The sequence below is a fragment of the Mus caroli genome, unplaced genomic scaffold (assembly GCF_978045245.1).
Source record: "Mus caroli unplaced genomic scaffold, Mus_caroli_1 scaffold_1, whole genome shotgun sequence".
In the NCBI taxonomy this organism is placed as follows: domain Eukaryota; kingdom Metazoa; phylum Chordata; class Mammalia; order Rodentia; family Muridae; genus Mus; species Mus caroli.
In genome coordinates this window covers 27,815,477-27,832,749 of record NW_028227256.1, presented here as the reverse complement: position 1 = coordinate 27,832,749, position 17,273 = coordinate 27,815,477, and the positions used below count along the sequence as shown (strand labels likewise).

Sequence of the window (17,273 nt, the reverse complement as noted above, 5' to 3'; positions counted from 1 at the left end):
CTGAAGCAGACTCGTGGGAAGATATTTTGCTGAGAACAGACACATGGTGTCTTTCTGGAAGCTTCCTAGAAAAAGGATATGAGATGTTTTGCTAGATTGGATGGAGGCTTGAGGGAACACTTGATGTTTGAAAAGGGTGTAAATATAATCCAACAGACAGTGCTATGTAGACTTGGTTCACCTGGCCACTCTGCTGATCACCGTTTGTTGGAACTTCGTAGAGATAAACACTCCAAAAAAATTTCTGGTGGCAGCTTCTTGTAGCTTCGGAGGACTCTGATTGATTGGCAGACTTTCTGGGTTTCTTCTGGATCAAACTGCCGTTGCTGATGTGTAAATGATATTTGCAAGTGGATTGAGCTGCTGCTGATTCATGTGAACGAAACTGTTGATAGCCTGACAATACCGATTGGATTTTGTTCTGCAAAAACTATGTCTAAACAGCGTCACAGTTTCCTTTTCCCTATTAACCTCTCCTTTCCACTACCTCTGGTGGGTGGTGGGCTAGAAGGAAGATTAAAGCATTTAAGTACCTTTATTAAAAGTAGGTTTTAAGAAATGTAAACCTACAGTGATGTATGCTTACAATCCTATTACTTGGGAAGCCAAGGCAGGAGGATTAGTAGATTCAGACCGGCCTGGGTTACACAGAGGGAATCTGCCACAAAACCAACAGTTCTATTAATTATTTATCTACTGTGAAAATGAAGGCAACTCAGCTGGTGATCCTTTACTGACACTGGAAACCAGGGACTGGTGATCCTTTACTGACACTGGAAACCAGGGACTGGTGATCCTTTACTGACACTGGAAACCAGGGACTGGTGAATAGACACTAGTCCTCTTGGAACTTTTTTCTTTTTTACTTTTTAGATTCTCCTTTCCAAGATATAAACAGGAGGGGTATCTTGCCTAGCATCACATGTCATGTACCCCACGGGGTAAGAAGTAAGCACTTAGGCCATCTTATGACACATCCTCTTTTGCTATTCCTATAGTTTGAATCTCAGATACTCCTACCCCAATGTTCAATTGGTAGTGGCACTTGGTTGCCATCTGAGGGGTTTTGGATAGAAGCCTAGATTCTAATAACTCTGATCTAAGGACATTGATTAATCCCTTGGCAGACTTATAATATGATGACATTATTAGGAGGTGGTCTAGGTATTGGCTTTTGAAATAGCATTTGAATGAACTATGCATGGACAGCCCAGGCTGTGTTCATCACCCTGAGAAGTTAATCCTCAGACCCTCATTTTGTGGCTGTCTTGCCTACAAGGTGTATGTTTTCCTGCTGCACATGGACAGACTTCCTGATACATTGCCTCTTTTCTTTTGCACTATCTTGGGAAATGGAAAGCTGAAAAGACCAATCCTGTAAGACCAATCCTACTGGCTTTGACTACCACATTGAGTTTGGAGCCTACTATGGTAGAGAATGCTTAGTTGCAACCCCAGTTCTCTGGAGGCCGAGACAGTAGGACATTGAGCTTGAGGCTATAGAGAGCTACCTTACAGTAGGATCCTCAAAAAGAAAACACAGAGAAATAAGATGGAGAAATTTGTTAGTTTGAACCTTACATTTTGGGAAACTATGGAGAGTTTAAGTAGGAGGAAATAATATCATTGAGGCTGTCACAGAGGGACATTATAAAAATACTTCACTAAAAATTATTTATTTTTATGGTAACTGTGATGGTTATTCTTGGGTGTAAACTATATCTGGAATTAGCTAAAACCCAAGTTTCTGTTTTCACCTGTGAGGAATTTTTGATTGAATTATTTGAAGTGAGAAGGCCCACTCTAAATCTGGATTTTTTTTTCAAATTACTTAATTTATTGATGGAATTTTATAAATATATATGTATCATTTTATTCTGCCCTAAATGAAATTAAAGTCTCATTTATGGTCTCCTGTGAGTTGCATATTTTGTGCTTTTATTATCAGTGGAGAAACTTTTGAAATTGAAGACTGTTAAAGACTTATACTTACTTTTTTTTCTTCAATTTTTTATTAGATATTTTCTTCATTTACATGTCAAGTGCTATCCCGAAAGTCCCCTATACCCCCCCCCTGCCCTACTCCCCTACCCACCCACTCCCACTTCTTGGCCCTGGCGTTCCCCTGTACTGGAGCATGTAAAGTTTGCAAGCCCTAGGGGCCTCTCTTTCCAATGATGGCCGACTAGGCCATCTTCTGATACATATGCAGCTAGAGACACAAGCTCTGGGGGTACTGGTTAGTTCATCTTGTTGTTCCACCTATCTGGTTGCAGACCCCTTCAGCTCCTTGGGTGCTTTCTCTAGCTCCTCCATTGGGGGCCCTGTGTTCCATCCTATAGCTGACTGTGAGCATCCACTTCTGTATTTGTCAGGCACTGGCATAGCCTCACAAGAGACCACTATATCAGGGTCCTTTCAGCAAAACTAAATCTGGATCTTTTGAGGTAGGAATATCCACCTTAAGTTTCACCACACCTTCTGATGGTAGCCTGGATAAAGCACCTGGAAGAAGGAAATATCTGCTCTTTGCCTGCTTGCCCTTGCTATTTCTGGCCAGTCCATTCCTTCATTGGTATTAGAGCTCACTTCAGAATTCCTGAAGATACAGAAGAGCAGCTGAGACATCCAGCCTTGTGGACTGAGAACTACTGGATTCTCAGACTTTTAGTTGGTTACAGACGTTGCTGGATTAGCTGGACCACAGCCTGCGAGCCATTCTAATAAACCCCATCAATATTTACCTCCTCCCCCTATTTTCATTCCATTAGTTTCATTCTATTCAATTTCTCTAGAGAACCCTGACTAACATGGTGGCAATATGTACAATTTAGATAGCAAATCTTTTGCAATGACTGAAACACACCAAATTTTCTGCTACTTTTTTTTACCTTTGAGGGCAGCCTCACCATCATACTCTGAGAATGTTCCAGAAATGATGCAGGCTGAAGAAAACATGTCTTTTGTGTCAACTGATGTCATACCAGGCTGCATATAATTGTTGACTGCTCATCCTTCCTGTTCTTCTGAGTTCCTTCAGGGCAGAAATAACTGTGTCCATTCCTCATGTACTTAGTGGGATAGATAAACAGGTGAACAAATTAAGGAAGCTGTGGGTGTGTGGGGAGAGTGGTACAGAGAAGATGGCCTTACAATTGTAGTCTTTAAAAGGTTCCTACTGCTTACAAAGGACTGGGGTAGAGGGAGACTTACTTTATCTGATCTTGCTTTACTAGCTACTCTCTGCTGACCCCTGGTATGTGATGGCAATTATCCATTCCTGAATAGGGAGGGCACTTCCTTTTATCCATGAATCATGTGGAAGGCTCACCTGGCTAGCCATGCTTGGAAGGAAAGTCAATATGTAGATGGGAGAAAGCCTGTCAGGATACAGTGTTCTGGGTGAGACTGTGATGTTCAATGGTTATCTCACTAAAAAGGTCTAGATAATTTATGCCTCTGTTTTCATCTCATGTTGAAACATAAAAATACTTAAACCTTTTCTAAACTAACATGACAGTGTGTATTTACAAAATGGTTTCCACAGAAAAGTTTACTACACAAATGTCGTACTTTATTTTTCAAAATACTTGATTACGTTGACTTATGTTGCAAGGTAGGCGTGTGGGCCATGATATAGGTGTGGAGGCCAGTGACCAATTGCAGGAGTTGGCTTTCTTCGATTATATCAGATTTCAACCTTCAAAATGGCATGACCCTTTAACACAGTTCCTTGTGCTGTGGTGATCCCTAACCATAAAGTTATTTTTGTTGCTACTGTATAACTGTAATTTTGCTACTGTTAAGAATCGTAATGTAAATAGTTTTGGAGAGAGAGGTTTGCCAAAAAGTTGCAACCTACAGGTTGAGAACCCCTGGTCTACCATATGGACCCCAGGGTTTGAACTCAGGTGGTCAGGCTTGGTGCCTTTCCTGCTGAGCCATCTGTAGCCAGCTCCAAATGCCCAATTATGTTTATGCTCATTGTGGGCAAATCAAAAATTTCCCTCTTTTACCACTTGACTGAACTGATATTGTAGAGACCAGTGTTTGAGAGAAGGCAAACACTTTCATATCAAATATATTTTTAAAGATTTCTATTTTTATTTATATGTGTGTCTCTGTGTGGGTGTGTGTACATAAGTACAGGTGCCCACAAAGCCAGAAGTGGGTGTTGGAACCCCTGGAATTGGGATTTCGGGTAATTGTGGCTGCCTGCTGTGGGTGCTGGGAATTGAACTTGAGTCCTCCTCTGGAAGAGCAGCAGATGGTTTTACCTACTGGTGTATCTCTCCAGCTCTCAACAAACCTTAAAAAATGGGTTGAGTCTTAATATTGGAGAAACATCCTGTGATGGTTTGTATATTCTTGGACCATAGAGTGGCACCATCTGGAGGTGTGGCCTTGTTGGAATAGGTGTGTCATTGTCGGTGTGGGCTTAAGACTCTTACCCCAGTTGCCTGGAAGTCAGTCTTCCACTAGCAGCCTTTGGATGAAGACATAGAACTCTCAGCTCTGCCTGCGCCATGACAGCCTGGATGCTGCCATGCTCCCACCTTGATGATAATGGACTGAACCTCTGAACCTGTAAGCTAGCCCCAATTAAATGTTGTTTTTTTTTTTTTTTTTTTATAAGACTTGCCAGCCGGGAGTGGTGGCGCACGCCTGTAATCTCAGCACTCGGGAGGCAGAGGCAGGTGGATTTCTGAGTTCGAGGCCTGCCTGGTCTACAAAGTGAGTTCCAGGACAGCCAGGGCTATACAGAGAAACCCTGTCTCGAAAAACCAAAAAAAAAAAAAAAAAAAAAAAAAAAAAAAAAGACTTGCCTTTTCATAGTGTGTGTTCACAGCAGTAAAACCCTAAAACAGAAGTTGGTACTAGGAGTGGGTATTGCTGTGATAGGCCTGACCATGCTTTTATTTGAAAGAATGTGGATTTTTGGACTTTGGATTTGGAACTCAGTGGAATGCTTTAAATGGGGCTTAATGGATCATCCTAGTAGGAATATGGAAGACTTTGTTGCTGGGAGTAATTTGAACTGTGTTGACCTGACCCCAAGAGATTTCAAAGGAGAAGAATTTCAGTATGTGGCATAAAGAGTGTTTTTGGTGTATTTTGGTGAAGAATGTGGCTACTTTTTGCCCTTGTCTGAAAAGTCTGCCTGAGGCTAAGGTGAAGAGACCTGGATTAATTGCATTAATTGCATTGACAAAGGAAGTTTCAAAAAAGCCCAGCAGAGACTTTGTTTTCTGGTTAAGTCTCACAAAGAGAAGTTTGAACAAGCATAGCAAGCTTAGAAAGGCAAAATATAAAATATATGGTTTGAGTATTAAAGGCATACCAGGAAGTGAAATGGAGCAAAATCCTGTGTTCTAGGAGATAACAGATTAAGGGAGTGGGACTTTGGGGCAAGATCCTACCCAGCTTCATTTAGATCCAGGCATGGTGGTACACACCTTTAATCCCATGAGACAGGCATGCTGATGTCTACACTCAAGGTCAATCTACAGAGTAAGAACCAGGATAGCCAAGTTTAGGCAGTGAAGGATTCAGAAAACATAAAGCCAGTGATAATGTAATAGTACAAGGGGATCATGTTCTAGTTCCTGTAAGCCACAGAACTCGGCAGCTTCAGCCATGTGGCTTTGGCTCTAGAGTTAAGAATGGAAGGAACTAATGGGACAATTGATGCTGGTTACCTGGAGCTAAGACATTTACATTGATTAAGAAGAGACCAGCATCACTGAGTTGAAATCTAGGAGTTGTTTTCTGGGAGCACAAAGAAGCTGTGTTCCAGAGATAGCCAAGGTTGTACCTCGTACCTCGTGCTGGAACTGGACTTGGTAATGTGTAAGAGTCACCCAGGTGGTACTGGTTTTGAAGGCATGAAGGTGTCATGAAGAACAGCTGTGGCTTGGCACTGTGAGAGGTAATGGAAGGTCATTGGAGAAGGTGTCGCCTCAGCTGTAGTTGATGGCCCAGGACTGAAGGGGTCAGGCAAAGGATTTGATGCTTGGCACCATGAAGAGAGCCTATGAGAGGCTATTGGTGAAGCCTAGTTGGAGTGGAACACCCCAGTGTATTGGAGATGTCAGTACCATGGGATGATCATCAAGAACAGCAGCCATAGTGGAGTGGATCAACCTGAGTTTAGAGTGCTACAGAGGGTAGAGCTGGAGAAGTGATGCCAGCTCTTAGGAGGAGTCCAAAAGATCAAGTGGAATCCCAGACACTGAAACAAGAAGCTGTAACATTGAAATTGCCTTGGAGACTCAAAAATGTTAAAGATGCCAGAGCCATGGGATACATGCTGAGGAAAGCTGCTAATAGGGAGTGGAACCAGCCCAGGAGAAAGCAGTTTGTTGCAGTCAACAAAGATGAAAAAGGAATGGAAATCTGAAGACTGCTTTGACATCAGCCATGGAGATGCAGAGTTTGGAGTTTGCCCAGCTGGTTTCCTGCCTTACTTTGGGGATTACAGTTAATTAGTTGGATGAATCTCAGAAGAGCCCTTGAACTTTGAACTTTTAACATTGTTGAGACTGCTATAGACTATGAGGACTTTGAAAGTTGGACTAAATACATTTGCATTATGCTATATTTAAGTATAGCCCCCATAGACTCATGTTTTTGAACAAGTCTATGGGGTCCAGGGAGTGGAATGTAATGGTTTGTATAATCTTGGACCAGGGAGTGGCACCATTTGGAGGTGTGACCTTGTTGGAATAGGTGTGACCTGGTTAGAGTAGGTGTGTGACTGTGGGTGTGGACTTAAAACTCTCATCCCAGTTGCCTGTTTTCCACTAGCAGCCTTTGGATGAAGACATAGAATTCTCAGCTCTGCCTGCGCCATGACAGCCTGAATGCTGCCATGTTCCCACCTTGATGAAAATGGACTGAACCTCTGAACCTGTAAACTAGCCCCAATTAAATGTTGTTTTTTATAAGACTTGCCTTGGTCATGGTGTCTGTTCACAGCAGTAAAACCCTGACTAAGACACATCCTAAATTAAAACTGCTGGGTTTGGCCGGTGGTGGTGCACGCCTTTGATCCCAGCACTTGGGAGGCAGGTGGATTTCTGAGTTCGAGGACAGCCTGTCTACAAAGTGAGTTTCAGGACAGCCAGGACTATACAGAGAAACCCTGTCTCAGAAAAACCAAACAAACAACAAACTGCTGGGTTTGAAGGTATAAAGCCTGAACCATCTCCAATCTGACCTTTTGAATAGTCCTGAGTGATGGGTACACCCGGTGCAGGGAGACATTGGAAGGTGCCAGCTGTTCTCCCAGAGAGAGTGTCCAAGTGGCACAATACCAACAGAGACTACAGGATCTAGCACCTGTGACATGATGCTTCTGTGTTATGGCACCAAGATATTGGGAAATTGACACCGTGTTCTGAGTCCCCAACCTTGCCTAGCCTCCTTGTGCACCATGAACCTTTTGCCCTAAGAGTGCCTTGGTCAGAGGTCAGCAACAAGAGGTCACTCTAGAGCGAGAGCTTTAATGGCTGGAGGACCTTCAAGGGTCACACCCATAAACTGTGATGCAAAACTCTGGTCCCCAGAGGCCCCAGGGATCTCCAGAATTTAAGGCAGGACATCAAACAGGACAGCCAACAGGGACTTGTAGGGACTTGTTCTATCTATGGCAACAATGGTGTTTCAGACAAACATAATCTTTTGCCTAAGGCTGGGCAAGCCGAGTCCCTTGTCTGCTGCTCAGCTGTTCAAGAAACAGGAGATGAGCCCCCAGGGCTGCTTAGGTTGGCAATCAAGACTGACTTGGACATTTGTTTTATATTCCTTCTTCCTTGGCTTTATTTTAGGTGGACTTTGTTTTGCAAGATCCAAATTGTGACATTTCCCCATAATTTTTGGTCAATTATAAATACGCATTATTAGTCTTGTGTTATTCTACTAAATTCATGTCTTAAGTTAGACTTTAATGCTACTCGTATTATCTGATATTAGCCATTAAGTGTTTTAAAGGACCCGTGGGTGGTTATTACCATTAATAACCCAGGACTCCTTTCTCTTGTAACCCATGACATGGGTAAAAGACAAAATACTCTTAAAAAAGAAGAAAAGCCTAGTAGTGGACAAATGTGGATTTGGGTACTTGATTGAAAAAAAAAAAGATACAAATACCATGTTTATATCAAAGACGCTGAGGTTTTTTTGTTTTGTTTTTGTTTGTTAGGTTTTTTTGTTGTTGTTTGGATCAGAAATCTTTGATATGTGAATGTGACTAAGCTATGACTGGTATTTTTATCTTCATTTTGTGTTTTGTCCTGAATTTATTAAGATTTCTCTGGAGAGATGTTTTTGTCAATTCTTAAATCCTACCTCCTACCCCCCTTTAACAAGAGTTAGAATATTTTACTTTTTGCAATTCCTTACCAAACAACTCAAGTCAAAGTTTCTGATTATTCATTTCTATTTTTCTTTCTTACACACACACACACACACACACACACAGCGCATTTAAAACGACTGTGAAACAAATACGTGAGGTTTAGATACTTACAGCAGGAGATGGCATTCTAGAACTGCACCTGAGGACAACCTAAGCCTCTTTGCAGATCTGTTTGCTATTAGCTGTGAACTTACCAGAAGACAGAGAAAGTAAAGAGCAGGTCAACACATGCCTGTGGCTTGGTTCTACCTCCTGCTAATCTTACTATGCAAAGTATACTCCCTGTGAGGTTTAACTTAACAAAGGTTTTTTTTTTTTTTTTTTTTTTTTTTTTTTTTTTTTTTTTTAAAAAGGAAGAGTTCAGGCCTCAGGGTAAGGTGCTCAGCAAGTGCTGACAACATTGTAATTGTCTTTGCAGACTGAAGACACAATCTGGTCTTTAAGGGGCTCGTCTTGGTTACAGTGACCGACAGGCAACAGTTAGACCATAACACTTAACCGAAGGCTGGGATCGGGTAAACAAAACTGTTGTGGACCTTCAGTGTTTGCTCTCTGGATTTCAACACACTACTGAAGGACTCCAGGGGTTTTACCTTATAGTTGTGTCTATTGATACTTTGGAAACTTAAGAAAAAAACCATTTAAGAGATAACAAAAAGTAACCCTAAGAGCTATTGTCTGTCACAGATGCTATGATAGATCCTACTACAATGTATCAAGGCTGTTTGAAAACTTTAAGTGTGTTTAACCGGTTCTCTGCAAGAAACTTTGACTCATTATGGTCAGAGGAATAAGGTATTTCTGGAAGGTAACATCTTGCAGAGGTCGTCCAAGGACTGCAGATCGTATTTTGAAGACTGCTTACCAAGAATTTTTTTTCCTTTTTTTCCCCCCTTTTTGGTATTCAGGAATGTTTCTTTTTAGAGACAGGGTGAGTCACTATGTAGCCTTGGCTGGCCTAGAACTCTTGAAGATATGAATGCCTCTGCCTCTCCAGCACTGTGATGAACCACGCCTATCCCCCCTCCCCCCGCCCCCAGGAACGTTTTCTTGAACTAGGCATTTGGAATTCTGAGACCGTCCCAGCTAGTCGGCTGCAGGGTGGGGGCAGCGGCACCAGGAATATTCAGGCTTAACGGTTCCATTTTCATCTGACACTCAGTAAGTACAAGCACTAATCGGGGAAACAGGTCGGCTCTGCCTTGTCCGTTTTCCTGCTACTCGAGTAGCAACCAGCGTGTGTTCCCCGCTCGGCCGCAGAGGCCTGGCAGAGCCTCCCGGGCGACTGCGCGCAGGTTCTAGCGCGCAGGCGCGGCGCCGCTGCCCCAGCCCCCGGAACGGTAAACAGTGGCGTCACGTGACGCGGCCCCGCTCCTGCTCCCGCGCCGCCGCCGCCGCCGCAAGCCGATGGCTGCGGGCTCTCGTGGCGCCGCACAGGCTCCACGAGGCGAGCGACCCCGGGGCTCAGGGAAGCAGCGACTGCAGCTCGGACGGGGAGGGCGGAGCGCAGGCCCGCCGTAGTGTCGTCACCGCGGCGGCGCGGGCCGGGGAGCCCCGAGCCGAGGCAGCAACGCCGACGCCCTGCGCGCACCCCCTCCGCGGCCCCCTCCTCCGCGGCCCCGCGGCCTCCATCTTCCTCTGGCTGCCGGTGGCAGCGCTCGTCTGCGGAGCGGGTGAGTGGCGGCGCCCGCCGCGACGGGCACTCGGTAGCCTCCCTCCCCCCACGCGGGCGGCCCGGGTCCTTTCCCTGCACCCCCACCTCGCGCAGCGGCCGCCTGATATTCCCGGGCGTCCCATTCGGCCTCCCCGGCTCGCCCCGCCCCGCCCCAGCCTGCCCCGCCGTTTGGACCGCGAGCCCGGAGCGGCGGTGACGGCGCGGCCTCCGCGCGATCGCCGGGCCTCGGCTCTCGCCCGCGAGCGTGCCGGGTCTCCGTCGCCGCCGCGCGGGCAGGCGTCGCGGGCTACTCCGGGTTCCAAGGCCCCGGGTCCCCGGCGCGGTGGCCGCAGCCCGCTCGCGGAGCCTGGCAGCCGGCCAGGGTCCCCGCCGAGGCCGGTCCCCGTCCCCGCATCGGGGGTGCCTGAGGCTGCGGATCTCCGGGGATCGCGCGCTTTTGTGCTGGGGACCGGGACTGTGGGCCGGCTCCTTTTGACTAGTTTGAAATGGGAAGCCCGAAGAGTCCTGCTTGCCGACAGGACGTGTAATTTAATGAACCACTAGTCGATAAGTACGTGTTAATGGTGCTAAATAACTGATCATCTGACACCGGGCGAGGGTGGGGTACCCAGGGAGAGGAGAGAGTGTTGTAGCACGCTCCAGCCAGAGGCTCTGTCCCCCAGGTGCCTCTTCTCCCTGTCTCTGGGTAGCTAAATGAGGTTTCCTAGTTGTTACAATTTGAATGTGTGTTTATTATTGCTATTGAGTAACCATTAGTAGAGAGCGGTTGTGGTTTGAGGGAGGTAGCAGTGCTTTAATGTCGGCCCGATGTTAATCTTCATTCTCCGGACAGGTATTTTTAAAAAAGGATCGAACAATCTAGACTTGCCCCACGTTATGAATTTTGCTACCTTATTTTACACTAAAAAAAATCTGATCACAGCAAATTGTATTGCTGTATTTAGTTAGTATTTTGCCATCAAACTTTGTCTTGTGTTTTCAATTTCCAAACCAACATCTCGGTTCCTGCCTTTTAAAAAATTCTTGAGTTTGGCATTTTGAAAATGTAGGTTATATTTAGTTGTTAAAAGAGACAGATGAAAGAAACAGGAAGTGTTCTGTTGTAGCATCCTTATGTTTTTAATTTATAGTGCTATTTCAGAGCACAGAAGATGTTGAGAGAAAAACCAGTTATTTCAAACAGTAATCCTTAGCATCTGACATACTTAGATGGTAGTTTTTCTTCCCACTGTTCTCTTTGCCCGCCATTTGTATTCACAATAATTCTTACCTCCTCATTGTCATTTCATGACCACTTACTTGTATGTGAGAACTCTGTTCTCAATGACAACAGAATTGAAGCAGAACCTTGAGGAACCTTTGCTCTGATGAAGCCACAGAGATAATTCATTAGCAGCAGAAAGACTTGTTGCATAGGCGAAATGGGCCATTTAAAAAGAATTAAGACCGGAAATGTTAAGTTTTATTTTTTATAGTTGTGCCAGTGACCTGTCAAGAGGACAAGTGGCTCACTGGTAGGGCTGAAGTTTTCTCCTGCCTGTTGTACACTTTATTGGCGTTTCCTGAAGAGCATTCGTGGTGTGATTGGTTAGAGTGCTCATGCTTCCTAGTGGAAGAACAGTGTGCTATCTAATGCACCACATTAGTTATATATGGGTAAGCTTCTTAGGTACATTTGTATGCTGTATATTTTCATATGCCATAAGAAAAAACTGGCCTATAAATGTAGGTAGGAATTAAGTTAGATTAAGAATTTTAGGCTAGAGAAGTTGAAACTATTTTAGCTAAAGCTACATTACTAAAAATTTTAACTTATATTCTGTTTTAGAATCAGCGAAGTGAAGAAAAGTTTGAGAGCTTTTGGTCTGTATATTATTGGCAAAAGTTGGAAGGCAGCAAGTGACAGTTCGCTGTCCAGTCATAAAATCCTATTAAGAGTTTAGATTTTTGGAGAATCGTACATATACACAGGCATATGCATAGGGAGACACAGACACTCCCACAGACATGCACATATACACATTGAATTTGATGTCAGAAAGTTTGAAAGCATTGTATTGGAGGGCTCTGCTGTGAGTCTTTATCATTGGAGAGAGCAGCTGCCTTGGTCCAGGGGAGAAAGTGAACTTGCAAACAAACAAACAAACAAACAAACACAACAACAACAACAAAACCAAAGCAAAAATAAAATGGAGAAGAGGAAGGCCAGTTTTCAGGTAGGAAAATAATAACTCACACTTGTGCAGACAGCATTGTATCTATACTGCTATGTTCATATATATGGCTGAGGATAGCTATAAGTGGGATCCAGCACAGATACAAACCAAAGGAGACAGACAGACAGACAGAGAGAGAGAGAGAGAGAGAGAGAGTGTGTTGAGATGTTTATTTATATTGAGATATTTAGAAAACTTCTTTATTAATTAAAAGCAGGCCTACATTTTTGTTTCAGGTGTCAAAATAGGTAATAACTGGATTCCTTGGCAAGGTCATACAGTGTTTCTTTTCTGATGCATTTTGCTTTCTTTTCTTTTTTCTTTTTGTTCTTTTTTGTTGTTGTTGTTGTTGTTATGTTTTTCGAGACAGTGTTTTTCTGTGTAGTTGTGGAGGTCCTGGATCTCTGTAGACCAGGCTGACCTCACAAAGATCCACCTGCCTCTATCCAGCACACTGGTAGTAATTGTTGCTTGATTACGTGTACTAGGAGATAGCAGAGCACTGATTTGGTTAGAAGTATCTGAAACTAAGCAGCTGTGACCAAAAAACAGGATTTAAAGACATTAGAGAAGCAATCAGTGTATTAAGATTTAAGGAGGCAAGTCAAGTGTTAGGAAAGCATTGTATGAATTGCCAAGAACCATGCATTATGTTTAGACATTTTTTTTTTTTTTTTTTGTTAGAGATAAGTATTATTTCAAACAGTATCTCACTACATAGCCTTGACTGGCCTGAAGTACAGTGTATAGAGTGGTGGGCCCAAACTCAGAGATCTGCCTGTATTGGTGGGCACCTCCATACTTCAGGAATTACATTTTTGATCATTTGCACTGTGAAGAAAAGCTCTAAGAAAATAGTTGAGACTTAAATATTGCCCAGAAGTTTTCATCTGTTGACATAATCACATATATCAGACAGTTTTGAGTGGCCTGGTAGATGACATAGACAGGCTAAGCATAATACTGTAATTGGTATTAGTGTGGGTGGACATGTGAAACCAAGGAGTAGGGAGAAAATACATTTAGAACTCCAGCTGGGAAGCTTACCTTTCCTGCAGACGATGCGTGCATATGCACTGAGTGTAGCCATATTGCTTTTTATGTGTATAGTGTGGCAAAGTACATACTTCCTGCTTTATTTTGAAAGGAAAGCGGGGTATTTGTTTAGTAATTTTACAGATTTTATTGTGTCATTAAAGTTATAGAAACAATGTTTTATGTAAGGCGAGTGCATAAAATAAAATGTAGAAGTGCTGGCTCAGAAATCATGCTGCCTGTATTGTATTTTGAGGATATTGGGCATATGAGCTTTGGAAAATTACATAACCATTTGAGTTTGAATTGCTCTTCTATAGAAGAGACATAATAATTGTACCCACCTTACAGACTCTGATATTTAAGTGCTAAGTGTATGTTGGTCTGGCTGTTAGTACCCATTCTATGACGGTACTTCTGCACTTAATTCAAAATTGTACCGCTGTTGAATGCTATGTAAAATATGAAATGACGGTAAAATTTGAAAAGAACTTTTTCCTTTTATTACTTTTGACTGGTCCAGTTCTGATTTTGCCAGGTTCAGCTTCTGCCTGCTAGTTCTTTCTCTAAGTTCCTAGGTCTGCTTTAGTCTTTGGGGTCCTCGTAGGCAGAGTGCCATTTATCTGTTTTATTGGGTAAATTCACACAGACTTAATGGTCATGTTTCCCTTTATGAGGTTTTGCTGGTAGATTCTAATTCATATAACTGAAACAGAATTTGAAGTTTGTAGAGCAGTTACTTATAGGATTGTACCTAAATATTTCAGTTTTCTTTGACTATTCTAGAGAGATAACCTAGTATTTATCTATAGATTTTTTAAAAATTTTAAAATAATTTTAATTTGTGTGGGTGCTTTGTCTGCATTTGTGCCTACTTCCTACTACAGAGGCCAAAAAGAGAGTCTTAGTTCCCCTGGGACTTGAGTTACAGTTCTAAGCAAGGATGTGGGTGCTGGGAATCGGACGTGGGTCCTGTGTAAGGAAGAGCAGCCAACTCTACCTCCTTATCCATGATGTTTTTATATCACTCCTTAAGAAATGACCTTAATGTCATACCAGTGAGTTTAAAACTCTTCTGTGCTTACACTGAAGACTAGGTGTAACTTGGAGGCTGTAGCACCTTTCTTATAAATCGATAATAATGACAGTAGTTCCTGCCTAATAGTGTGATTGTGAGGAGTAGATAGCACAGTGCCATGGACAACTTCTTCCAGCTCTCTGGATAGTAAATAGTTGGCAGTAGGATAGGTAAGTGTAGTAAATCTTGAATGGGCTATTTCTCACGGCTCAGCTTTTTGCTTCAATGTTTACTCTATCAAGCACTTTTATCTTTGCTAATAAATTGGGATTATAATATATTGCTGTAAATGAATGACTTTAGAGGAGCATTTCGTGGCTCATATTGTCTGTCGGCCCCTAGCCCTTGCAATATGGGCTTGTATGAGGGCATTATAGTGTATTTATTAGATCCTTGTGGAACCCTTTCTAGCTGTTATGACAGTAAAGGTATTTGAGCATGGCCAAATGTTCTTTGGGCGGGTATAGTTAAGAATTAAGAATAATTAAGAATAATTTGTTCCTTATGACCCATACCTGGAGTACCTAGTGTAGGGAGGCAGAGGCAGAAGGGTTAACTGAGGCCAGCCTGGGCTTCAAGAGCCTGTCTCCTACTCACAGTGTGGAAAGAGGTCTGAAGCCTGTGCAGCTTGACAGTAAATAAGAATACAGCACAGTTTATATTCTGCTAAGGCCATAGTACTTTTTCTACAGCTGCCTGTTAGAAATTTTTTCTCACTAAGCATGCCTGATCAAATTGCTTGATTTCAAGTTTAAATCAAATTTAAATAGTTAAAACTATTATGTTAGAGCTGGAAAGCATCAAATATGATCCCTTTCTAGGGTTTTGCTTTATTCTAGGTCTCTGCCTGGATTTCCCTTATACAGAATTGGTCACTACTTCTCTTTAGGTTTGCAGTAAAATGTTATTTTCATAGTAAGACCTTCACTATCATACATATAAAATGCTCCTTTCCAATTAGTATTACCATGTTTAAATTTTTTCATAAGTTCTATAATGTCCTTGTGGTTTAGTTACTTTTCTAGTGCTATGACAAAACACCGTGACCATAGCAACTTATAACAAAAAACAATTGACAGGTCTTATGAGTTCATGATGGCAGAAAGAGACATGGCTGCAGGAGCCCTGAGAGCTGACAGCTTGATCCAAAAGCAGGAGGCAGGACAGGACTGGAGAGTGAGAGGGGATAACTAGGAATGGCTTGAGCTTTTGGAACCTGAGGGCCCACCACCAGTGACCCCTCCTTCAGCGAGGCCACACCTAATCATGATCCAACAGAGGACCAAGTATTCAAGCACTCCACTCAGTGGGGGCCATTCTCATTTAAACAGTCAGCCACTGAATGGAGTGGAGAGTTTTTGTTTGTTCATGCTACCTCTTACATGTGTGCATGGACATATGTAGTCTGCATGAGACCGCTGAAGCTCATTGTGTAGTCTCTAGGCTCTCTCTTTTTGAGGCTTTTTTTTTGTTTTAATAGATGTGTCTCTTCCCAGGCTGGCTAGCCAAAGGTAGCCTTGAGCTCTGCCCTTCTACTTCCCTTCAGTGCTGGAATTACAGTCATATCCCAAAACCCAGCTCCCAACTTTGATACTGGTGTGGATTTACTGAAAGGCTTTAAAAAAGTAATAGAGGATGAAATATATTTTACATAGGTTTGCTTTAGAGATTTCTGTTTGAGACTTTTGATATAGGTATTGGTATAGAACTCAACCATTGACCTGTATTTCCAGACAGTCTCACTGAGTTGCCTGGGTTGACCTTGAACACAAATGTATTCTGTAGCTCAGGCAGGGTTTGACTTTGAAATTATCTAGTGCTTGCCTGCCAAAGCCAATAGGCCCAGCTAAAAGAAAGACATTTACAATGAAATCTTAAAGTCAGTTTTTTAAGGTAATTATTTTGATACTTTGTAATTTTTTACCTATTCTCTTCATACCTGAAGCAGAGAAAAAAATAACATTTTGATTTTATTTAATGTAATTTAATTTAACTGCAGTCTAATCCTCAGAGCATTTTAAAATTGGAAGTATCGCTGGGCGTAGAGTAAATTTTACTTACTACATTAGTACTCATGATTTTAATTGTGTTATGAGTCTGAGTGGTTCAGTAGAACGGAACTCAGCTATTGGTAATGAGCAGCATTTTTCTTCTCTTGAGCTTTCAGAATTCAGGTCAGATATTGTCTACTTACTACCTGAGTGTTCACCTGTGATCCTGTGGGTTTTTTTTGTTGTTGTTGTTGTTTTTTTAGATTTATTTTTTTATTATATGTAAGCACACTGTGGCTGTCTTCGGACATACCGGAAATGGGCATAAGATCTCATTACGGATGGTCGTGAGTCACCATGTAGTTGCTGGGATTTGAACTCAGGACCTTCGGAAGATCAGTTAGAGTTCTTAATCGCTGAGCCATTTCTCCAGTCCCTCACCTGGGATCCTATTAGCAGCCCTCCAGTATTGACAGTCTGCTGATATTTATATTTTAGTACATTTGTCTGTAATCTGGCTTGGACTGTGAGTGCAGACATTTATTGGTTTTCCTTTGTAGTCAGTAATAAATTTTTGTGTGAGTGAGTGAATAAATGAAGGAATGGTTTGAATTATGATTATCCAATTCTGTGACAACTATGTGTATTTTATTGTTTGTAAATAATGGATGTGACTCTGAACCCAGAAATCACTTCAGATTTTAGCATGTATAATCTCGATTTACCGATGATTTAACTGTATGCATTCCATGAGCCATTTTAAAAAGATGATAGATTGTGTGTTTTGCTTAAACTACCAATGAAAGGAAGTATTTAAGTAAAACCTTGGTGTAAGAGACAGAAATTTGTTTGTACCAAG

The 17,273-nt window shown here is 42.5% G+C and overlaps 1 protein-coding gene across 7 annotated transcripts in view; it reads left to right on the top strand.

The window, feature by feature from the left end:
- The first annotated feature begins 9,523 nt into the window (after positions 1 to 9,523).
- The window catches only part of Phf3 (PHD finger protein 3), a 64,838-nt gene continuing 57,088 nt past the window's right edge, over positions 9,524 to 17,273 (top strand). For 3 of the 7 annotated variants that reach the window (XM_029483348.2, XM_029483342.2, XM_021158708.3), the window contains exon 1: positions 9,777 to 10,092. The gene's annotated coding sequence lies outside the window, so the exon portion shown is untranslated. Of the gene's footprint in view, positions 9,581 to 9,775; positions 10,093 to 10,444; positions 10,645 to 17,273 lie in introns of those variants that run through there. The other 4 variants (XM_021158718.3, XM_029483345.2, XM_029483373.2 and 1 more) reach the window with 4 other exon arrangements.